Genomic DNA, 11,040 nt, shown 5'->3' with positions numbered 1-11,040 from the left:
GCGAAAGTAGAAATCAAGTAGGAGCATCAATTGTTGATGGTTAAAACCACTAGTTTCAAGAAGGGCAAGGGAAAGAAGGGATACTTCATGAGACGGCAAATCAGTTGCTGCTTCTAGTGAAGAAACCCAAGGTTGAACCAAACCCGAGACTAAGTGCTTCTATAATGAGGGGAACGGTCACTGAAGCAGAACTACCCTAGATACTTGGTAGATGAGAAGGCTGGCAAGGTCGAACAGAAGTATTTTGGATATACGTCATAATTATTGTGTACTTTACTAGTACTCCTAGTAGCACCAGGGTAATAAATACCGGTTCGGTGCTAAGCGTTAGTAACTCGAAATAAAAGGCTGCGGAGACTAGCTAAAGGGTGAGATGACGATATGTGTTGGAAGTGTTTCCAAGGTTGATGTGATCAAACATCGCACGCTCCCTCTACCATCGAGATTGGTGTTAAACCGAAATAATTGTTATTTGGTGTTTGCGTTGAGCATATACATGATTGGATTATGTTTATCGCCACACGGTTATTCATTTAAGGAGAATAATGGTTACTCTGTTTATTTGAATAATACCTTCAATGGTCTTGCACCTAAAATGAATGATTTATTGAATCTCGATCGTAGTGATACACATGTTCATGCCAAAAGATATAAGATAGTAATGATAGTACCACGTACTTGTGGCACTGCCATTTGAGTCATGTTGGTATAAAACGCATTAAGAAGCCCAATGTGATGGATCTTTGGACTCACTCGTTTTTGAAAAGATTGAGACATGCGAACCATGTCTATTGGTAGATATGCATGAAGAAACTCCATGCAGATGGATCGTTTGGACTCACTTGATTTTGAATCACTTGAGACATGCAAATCATACCACATGGGCAAGATGACTGAAAGGCCTCGTTTTCAGTAAGATGGAACAAGAAAGCAACTTGTTGGAAGTAATACATTTTGATGTGTGCAGTCCAATGAGTGCTGAGGCATGCACTGGATATCGTTATGTTCTTACTTCACAGATGATTTGAGTAGACGCTGAGTATATTTACTTGATGAAACACAAGTCTGAATTATTGAAAGGTTCAAGTAATTTCAGAGGGAAGTTGAAGATCGTCGTGACAAGAGGATAAAATGTCTATGATATGATCATAGAGATGAATATCTGAGTTACGAGTTTGGCACACAATTAAGACATTATGGAAATTGTTTCACGACTAATACCGCCTGGACCACCATAGTGTGATGGTGTGTCCGAACATCACAATTGCACCCTATTGGATATGGTGCATACCATGATGTCTCTTATCGAATTACCACTATCGTTTATGGGTTAGGTATTAGAGACAACCGCACTCACTATAAATAGGGCACCACACATTTCCATTGAGACGACACCGTATGAACTATGGTTTAGAAAAACCCTAAGCTGTCGTTTCTTAAAAGTTTGGGGCTGCGATGCTTATGTGAAAAAGTTTCAGGCTGATAAGCTCGAACCCAAAGCGGATAAATGCATCTTCATAGAATACCCAAAACAGTTGGGTATACCTCCTATTTCAGATCTGGAAGCAAAAGTGATTGTTTCTAGAAACGGGTCCTTTCTCGAGGAAAAGTTTCTCTCGAAAGAATTGAGTGGGAGGATGGTGGAGACTTGATGAGGTTATTGAACCGTCACTTCAACTAGTGTGGAGCAGGGGACAAGAAGTTGTTCCTGTGGCACCTACACCGATTTAAGTGGAAGCTTATGATAGTGATCATGAAACTTCAATCAAGTCACTACCAAACCTCGTAGGATGACAAGGATGCGTACTACTTCAGAGTGGTAACGTAATCCTGTCTTGGAAGTCATGTTGCTAGACAACAATGAACCTACGAGCTATGGAGAAGCGATGGTGGGCCCGGATTCCGATAAATGGCTCGAGGCCATAAAATCCGAGAGAGGATCCATGTATGAAAACAAAGTGTAGACTTTGGAAGAACTACTTGATGGTCGTAAGGCGTGTGGTGCAGATGGATTTTAAAAGGAAGACGGACAATGATGGTAATGTCACCATTAAGAAAGCTCGACTTGTCGTTAAGATGTTTTCCGACAAGTTCAAGGAGTTGACTACGATGAGACTTTCTCACTCGTAGCGATGCTAAGAGTCTGTTGGAATTATATTAGCAGTTACTGCATTATTTATGAAATCTTGCAGATAGGATGTCAAAACATTGTTTCCTCGACGATTTTCTTGAGGAAAGGTTGTATGTGATACAACCAGAAGGTTTTGTCAATCCTGAAAGATGCTAACAAGTATGCAAAGCTCCAGCAATCCTTCTAAGGACTGGAGTAAGCATCTCGGAGTTGGAATGTACGCTTTGATGAGATGATCAAAGATTTTGGGTTTATACAAAGTTTATGAGAAACTTGTATTTCCAAAGAAGTGAGTGGGAGCACTATAGAATTTTGATGAGTATATGTTGTTACATATTGTTGATCAGAAATGATGTAGAATTTCTGGAAAGCATGCAGGGTTATTTGAAAAGTGTTTTTCAATGGAAAACCTGGATTAAGCTACTTGAACATTGAGCATCAAGATCTATAAGGATAGATCAAAACGCTTAATAGTACTTTCAAATGAACACCATGACAAGATTTTGAAGGAGTTCAAAATAGATCAGCAAAGAAGGAGTTCTTGGCTGTGTTACAAGGTGAGTATTGAGTAAGACTCAAGACTGACCACGGCAGAAGAGAGAGAAAAGGATGAAGGTCGTCCCCTATGCTTTAGACGTAGGCTCTACAGTATGCTATGCTGTGTACCGCACCTGAAGTGTGCCTTGCCATGAGTCAGTCAAGGGGTACAAGAGTGATCCAGGAATGGATCACACGACAGTGGTCGAACTTATCCTTAGTAACTAGTGGACTAAGGAATTTTCTCGATTATGGAGGTGGTAAAAGAGTTCGTCGTAAAGGGTTACGTCGATGCAAACTTTGACACTAATCCGGATGACTCTGAGTAGTAAACCGGATTCGTATAGTAGAACAGTTATTTGGAATAGCTCCAAGTAGCGCGTGGTAGCTGCATCTACAAGATGACATAGAGATTTGTAAAGCACACATGGATCTGAAAGGTTCAGACCCATTGACTAATAAACCTCTCTCACAAGCAAGATATGAACAAACCCCATGGGTGTTGGATTCATTGCAATCACATAGTGATGTGAACTAGATTATTGACTCTAGTGCAAGTGGGAGACTGTTGGAAATATGCCCTAGAGGCAATAATAAAATGGTTATTATTGTATTTCCTTGTTCATGATAATTGTCTATTGTTCATGCTATAGTTGTATTAACCGGAAACCGTAATACATGTGTGAATACATAGACCACAACATGTCCCTAGTAAGCCTCTAGTTGACTACCTCATTGATCAATAGATGGTCATGGTTTCCTAACCATGGACATTGGATGTCATTGATAACGAGATCACATCATTAGGAGAATGATGTGATGAAAAAGACCCAATCCTAAGCCTAGCACAAGATCGTATAGTTCATCTGCTAAAGCTTTTCTAATGTCAAGTATCATTTCCTTAGACCATGAGATTGTGCAAATCCCGGATACCATAGGAATGCTTTGGGTGTACCAAACGCCACAACGTAACTGGGTGGCTATAAAGGTGCACTACGGGTATCTCCGAAAGTGTCTGTTGGGTTGGCACGAATCGAGACTGGGATTTGTCACTCCGTGTAAACGGAGAGGTACTTCTGGGCCCACTCAGTAGGACATCATCATAATGTGCACAATGTGACCAAGGAGTTGATCATGGGATGATGTGTTACAGAACGAGTAAAGAGACTTGCCGGTAGCAAGATTGAACAAGGTATCGGGATACCGACGATCGAATCTCGGGCAAGTACTATGCTGGTAGACAAAGGGAATTGTATATGGGATTGACTGAATCCTTGACATCGTGGTTCATCAGGACCACCGGGACCACCGGGAGGGTCCCGAGGGGTCCACCAGGTGGGGCCACCAGCCCCAGAAGGTTGTGTGGGCCAAGTGTGGGAGGGGACCAGCCCCAGGTGGGCTGGCGTGCCCCCCACCAAGGCCCAAGGCGCATGGAGAGTGGGAAGGGGGCAAACCCTAGGTCCAGATGGGCCTTAAGGCCCACCCTGGGGCGCCCCCTCTCTTCCCCCCTTGGCCACACCCTGATGGCTTTTGGGGGCTGCCGCCCCCCCTAGGGATGGAACCCTAGATGGGGGCGCAGCCCCTCCCCTTCCCCTATATATACTTGAGGTATCGGGCTGCCCAACAGATGATTTAGATCTCCCTCTTGGCGCAGCCCTACCTCTCTCCCTCCTCGTCTCTCGTAGTGCTTGGCGAAGCCCTGCTGGAGTCCCGCGCTCCTCCACCATCACCACGCCGTCGTGCTACTGCTGGACGGAGTCTTCCCCAACCTCTCCCTCTCTCCTTGCTGGATCAAGGCGCGGGAGACGTCACCGGGTTGTACGTGTGTTGAACGCGGAGGCGCCGTTATTCGGTGCTTAGATCGGAATCGACCGCGACCTGAATCGCTGCGTGTACGACTCCACCAATCGCGTTCTTGCAACGCTTCCGCTTAGCGATCTACAAGGGTATGTAGATGCACTCCCCTTCCCCTCGTTGCTAGATTACTCCATAGATTGATCTTGGTGATGCGTAGAAAATTTTAAATTTCTGCTACGATCCCCTACACACTTACATCAAGGTCAATGTTGACGCAAGAAAGATGGCTATGGTAGCATGGGAGTTGTTCCTCGGGACCATATCGAAGTGCTGGTTCGGGCATAGGCTATTTGCCATCGATTTGCACAAAATTCTAGCCTTGGTGCTTCGTGATAGCATTCGTCTTGCTCTTGGACATATCAAGATGATCATCAAAACTGATGCTCGAGATGTTGTGTGAATGCTAAATGAGGCAAGTTTTTCAAGAGCAGACCTAGCATACATATGCTATGAGATTTAGGAGGTAAGCTCCAGTTTTCAATCTTGCTCCATTGCCCATATCAATCGAGAAGCAAATGAAGCGGCAACGGGTGTGCCAAACAAGCTGGTGAGGATCATAGAAGATGTATCTGGATGAATTACGCCCCTGCTTTTCTTCTAGGATGTATTCATACACACTATAATCCTCATGAGTAATTCAATATAACCTGTTGTTGCACCCCAAAAAAATGTCTGGCCTACTCAGAGCATCCCTTTGTTTTTCATTCAGGTGATGATCTTACGGAGAGGTACCCTTGGAATGCAGAGGCATGCGACCTGAAAGAACGACAAAGAAAGAAGAAATTAAAGAATCACATGCCATGCCACTTTGGCGCATAACAGACCGTTGCTCCTTGGGTCCCGAATGTTCATGGTTTTTGAAAAAAAAATTACAAACTTAAAAAAATAATGAATTATAAAAACCTTATCGAATTTGAAAAAAAGAGTTCACATATCTTTTTAAAAATTAATTGATTTTCAAAAATTTCATTGAATCAGAAAAAAGTTCATTGAATTTGAAAAAAAGCTCATCAATGTTGGAAAAAAGTTCACAATAAATGAAAAAAGTTCATCGATTTTGGAAAAAAGCCATTGAATTTGAAAAAAGGTTCATCAAATTTGAAAAAAAAAACTTAATTAAATTTAAAAAATTCATAGAGTTTGAAAATAGTTCAATTTGAATTTTTTTTAGAAAAACTAAAAAAAGTTCATCAATTTTGAGAAAAGGTTCATCGATTCTGAAAAAGGAAAAAAAAGAAAGAAGGAGAGAAAAACACCACACTATGCCCTAGCACATCTAAGCTCCACGACAACGCCCTCGGCAGGGAGCATGACACAAAGCATCATCGCTACCGAGTCCGCAACAAACAAAGATCTTCACCTGGAGCCCTGACATGGAAAAGAGAACCACAAGGGCGTCTTTAGGAAGATAGCGACATCCACCAAGGCACAGAGCTTTGGCTCAGCAGCTCACCCGTGTCACCATGAGGTCAACAGGACAAGCTCGGCGAGGACATATCTCATAGATCCAGATTGGAGCATCACCACTGCAAAGACAGAGAAGACGCCTGAGCCACCCGCCTCTACCCGTCCTGTCGTCACACGACCAAGATGGAGAGTCACCGCCGCTGCAATGTTTCCTGCCGAAGAGCCAAACATGTGGACTACCATACAATGTCGCCACCCCGACATCCATGTCCAAGTCATCACCACCCGCCCACATCATGGTGCACCCACCCCAGTAGGGGGATTAAAAGGCATCTCTTTTCACTCCTAGCCCAACATCAGCCACAAAGTCTGGATCAACACCTCCATGTGCCGCAGCGACTTACCCACCGACTGATGCAGCCACCCGTGATGGTCAAACTAGACGGGGGAAAGTGGAGGGGAGAAACGACCCGCCACCGCCTACATTGACCGAACTTTGTTCAGCGGGGGGAGGGGAGGGGAGGCGATGAAGGGGAGGGAAGCGGCAGAAGCTAGAGCGGGCGAGACGAGTTCTCGATCAACTCGGATACCGGACAAAAAATATTTACACTTAAGTTGGTGCTAGCGAAATGGGTACATCGAATATTTTAGTTCCCGGTGCATATATGAACGTGGCATTCTTTTCTTTGGGGTAGTGGTAGCATTTGTTTTGAGCTCTAAAAAGAGCACATTTGTTTTCACCGCTCATTTAAAAGAAAAGGAAAGACACGGCAACGACACGCACGGGCATCAGCTGTCTGGAAAACTCGAGAAGCGCCGCCGCCGACCCCTGCTCCGGATCCGATCCAGCCGCTAACATAAAAAAGAAACAAAACCACCAGCTCCACTTACCTTCATTCCTGTCCCGAAAAAAACATAACCTTCAATAGCCAGCAAGACAAGGCCTCCGTCCGCGCCACCGCCTCTGCCCCGCTGCTATAAAGCTCCACCCTTGGCCGGCCCGCTCCTCTCTACCGGGCCGCGCCTCTCGCCTCCTTCCTTACGTCCTCGTTCCGCGCCTGGCCTCCGCCTGGGCCGTGGTGGTCTCCGATTTCAAGTCCACCCTGCTCCCTCTCCTCCCCGCCTGCGGGGCCGCGCCGCTCCCCGAGGACGCGCGGGCGGGCGCCCGGGCCGGGGCTCGGCTAAGTGGCGGGGGCGGACCGGCGTCGTTCGCCAGCTGCGCGCGCTCGTCCTCAACTCGTGCCTCTCCTCCTCTCGCGTCTGGTGAGGCGATTCGTCATCGGTTCTTGCCTCTCCTCGTCTCGCGTCTGGTGAGGCAATTCGTCCCTGATTCTTGCCTCTCCTAGTCTCGCCTCTGATTCTATGTTGCTCGTCCTCGCTCGATTCGTCCGTCGTTTAGAGTAGAAGAATCGCTTCTGATTTGTTCGAGTCTGCTCGTCCTCAGTTCCTCTGTTCTGAACCGCGTCTGATTCAGTTGATTTCGCGTCCTCGATTCGACCGTATAAGATAGGAAACCTGTTTGATGCTCATCCTCTCCGTCGCCCGTTAGAAGCGCTTCTATATGATTTTGCTCGTCCCACCGTTGCCCTGAGCTATCGCGTGTAATTTCTGAAGTTGGCATCTCGTCAGGAGTTGTTGGAAATATGCCCTAGAGGCAATAATAAATGGTTATTATTATATTTCCATTCATGATAATCGTTTATTATCCATGCTAGAATTGTATTGATAGGAAACTCAGATACATGTGTGGATAAATAGACAACACCATGTCCCTAGTAAGCCTCTAGTTGACTAGCTCGTTGATCAATAGATGGTTACGGTTTCCTGACCATGGACATTGGATGTCGTTGATAACGGGATCACATCATTAGGAGAATGATGTGATGGACAAGACCCAATCCTAAGCCTAGCACAAGACGTGTAGTTCGTATGCTAAAGCTTTTCTAATGTCAAGTATCATTTCCTTAGACCATGAGATTGTGCAACTCCCGGATACCGTAGGAATGCTTTGGGTGTGCCAAACGTCACAACGTAACTGGGTGGCTATAAAGGTACATACAGGTATCTCCGAAAGTGTCTGTTGGGTTGGCACGAATCGAGACTGGGATTTGTCACTCCGTGTAAACGGAGAGGTATCTCTGGGCCCACTCGGTAGGACATCATCATAATGTGCACAATGTGATCAAGGAGTTGATCACGGGATGATGTGTTACGGAACGAGTAAAGAGACTTGCCGTAACGAGATTGAACAAGGTATCGGGATACCGACGATCGAATCTCGGGCAAGTATCGTACCGCTAGACAAAGGGAATTGAATACGGGATTGATTGAATCCTGACATCGTGGTTCATCCGATGAGATCATCGTGGAACATGTGGGAGCCAACATGGGTATCCAGATCCCGCTGTTGGTTATTGACCGGAGAGTGTCTCGCATGTCTGCATGACTCCCGAACCCGTAGGGTCTACACACTTAAGGTTCGATGACGCTAGGGTTATAGGAAAGTTTGTATGTGGTTACCGAATGTTGTTCGGAGTCCCGGATGAGATCCCGGACGTCACGAGGAGTTCCGGAATGGTCCGGAGGTAAAGATTTATATATGGGAAGTCATCATACGGTCACCGGAATAATTCGGGGGTTACCGGTATTGTACCGGGACCACGGGGTTCCGAGGGTCCACCTGCCCCGGAGGGCCCTATGGGCTGTATGTGGAGAGGGACCAGCCCCTTAGTGGGCTGGGCGCCTCCCCCCTAGGGCCCATGCGCCTAGGGTTTGGGGGAACCCTAAAGGGGGGGCGCCCCCCTTGCCTTGGGGGGCAAGGCAACCCCCCTTGGCCGCCGCCCCCTCCTCAGATTGGATCTGAGGGGCCGGCCCCCCTCTCCCTTGCCCCTATATATATGTGGGGGTGGGAGGGCAGCCGCACCCAAGTTCTGGCGCAGCCCTCCCCCTCTCCCAAGTCCTCCTCTTCTCTCCGCGGTGCTTGGCGAAGCCCTGCAGGATTGCCACGCTCCTCCTTCACCACCACGCCGTCGTGCTGCTGCTGGATGGAGTCTTCCCCAACCTCTCCTTCTCCCCTTGCTGGATCAAGCGGAGACGTCACCGGGCTGTACGTGTGTTGAACGCGGAGGTGCCGTCCGTTCGGCACTAGGATCATCGGTGATTTGGATCACGACGAGTACGACTCCATCAACCCCGTTCACTTGAACGCTTCCGCTTAGCGATCTACAAGGGTATGTAGATGCACTCTCCTTCCCCTCGTTGCTTGATTACTCCATAGATTGATCTTGGTGATGCGTAGAAAATTTTGAATTTCTGCTACGTTCCCCAACAGTGGCATCATGAGCTAGGTCTATGCGTAGTTTCTATGCACGAGTAGAACACAAAGTAGTTGTGGGCGTCGATATTGTCAATTTACTTGCCGTTACTAGTCTTATCTTGATTCGGCGGCATCGTGGGATGAAGCGGCCCGGACCGACCTTACACGTACTCTTACGTGAGACTGGTTCCACCGACTGACATGCACTAGTTGCATAAGGTGGCTAGCGGGTGTCTGTCTCTCCCACTTTAGTCGGATCGGATTCGATGAAAAGGGTCCTTATGAAGGGTAAATAGAAATTGGCATATCACGTTGTGGTTTTGCGTAGGTAAGAAACGTTCTTGCTAGAACCTATAGCAGCCACGTAAAAACTTGCAACAACAATTAGAGGACGTCTAACTTGTTTTTGCAGCTACTGTGATGTGATATGGCCAAAAGGATGTGATGAATGATATATGTGATGTATGAGATTGATCATGTTCTTGTAATAGGAATCACGACTTGCATGTCGATGAGTATGACAACCGGCAGGAGCCATAGGAGTTGTCTTAATTTATTTATGACCTGCGTGTCAACATAAACGTCATGTAATTACTTTACTTTATTGCTAAAGCGTTAGCCATAGTAGTAGAAGTAATAGATGACGAGACAACTTCAAGAAGACACGATGATGGAGATCATGGTGTCATGCCGGTGACAATGATGATCATGGAGCCCCGAAGATGGAGATCAAAAGGAGCAAAGTGATGATGGCCATATCATGTCACTATTTGATTGCATGTGATGTTTATCATGTTTATACATCTTATTTGCTTAGAACGACGGTAGTAAATAAGATGATCCCTTACAACAATTTCAAGAAGTGTTCTCCCCTAACTGTGCACCGTTGCGACAGTTCGTGTTTCGAAGCACCACGTGATGATCGGGTGTGATAGATTCTAACGTTCACATACAACGGGTGTAAGCCAGATTTACACACGCAAACACTTAGGTTGACTTGACGAGCCTAGCATGTACAGACATGGCCTCGGAACACGGAAGACCGAAAGGTCGAAGCATGAGTCGTATAGAAGATACGATCAACATGAAGATGTTCACCGATGATGACTAGTCCGTCTCACGTGATGATCGGACATGGCCTAGTTGACTCGGATCATGTTTCACTTAGATGACTAGAGGGATGTCTATCTGAGTGGGAGTTCATTAAATAATTTGATTAGATGAACTCAATTATCATGAACATAGTCTAAATTGTCTTTGCAAATATGTTGTAGATAAATAGCTCACGTTGTAGCTCCCTGTTTCAATACGTTCCTAGAGAAAGATTAAGTTGAAAGATATTGTAAGCAATGATGTGGACTAGGTCCGTAGTCCGAGGAGTGTCCTCACTGCTACACAGAAGGCTTACGTCTTTGATGCACCGCTCGATGTGCAAACCCCTACAACGTCGTCTGTGGATGTTGTGAACACCTGACAGACACATCCTGATGACTACTTGATAGTTTAGTGCACCATACTTTACGGCTTAGAATCGGGATTCCAATGACGTTTTGAACGCCATAGAACATATGAGATGTTCCAAGAGCTGAAATTGGGATTTCAGGCTCATGCCCGTGTTGAGAGGTGTGAGACCTCTGACAAGTTCTTTTGCCAACAAGATGGAGGAGAATAGCTCAGCTAGTGAGCATGTGCTCAGAATGTCTGGGTGCTACAATCACTTAAATCAAGTGGGAGTTAAACTTCCAGATAAGATAGTGATTGATAGAGTTCTCTAGCCACTATCACTAAGCTA

This window comes from Triticum urartu, chromosome 1, assembly GCF_003073215.2.
Source record: "Triticum urartu cultivar G1812 chromosome 1, Tu2.1, whole genome shotgun sequence".
Lineage (NCBI taxonomy): Eukaryota > Viridiplantae > Streptophyta > Magnoliopsida > Poales > Poaceae > Triticum > Triticum urartu.
Note: the sequence above shows the minus strand (reverse complement) of the source record.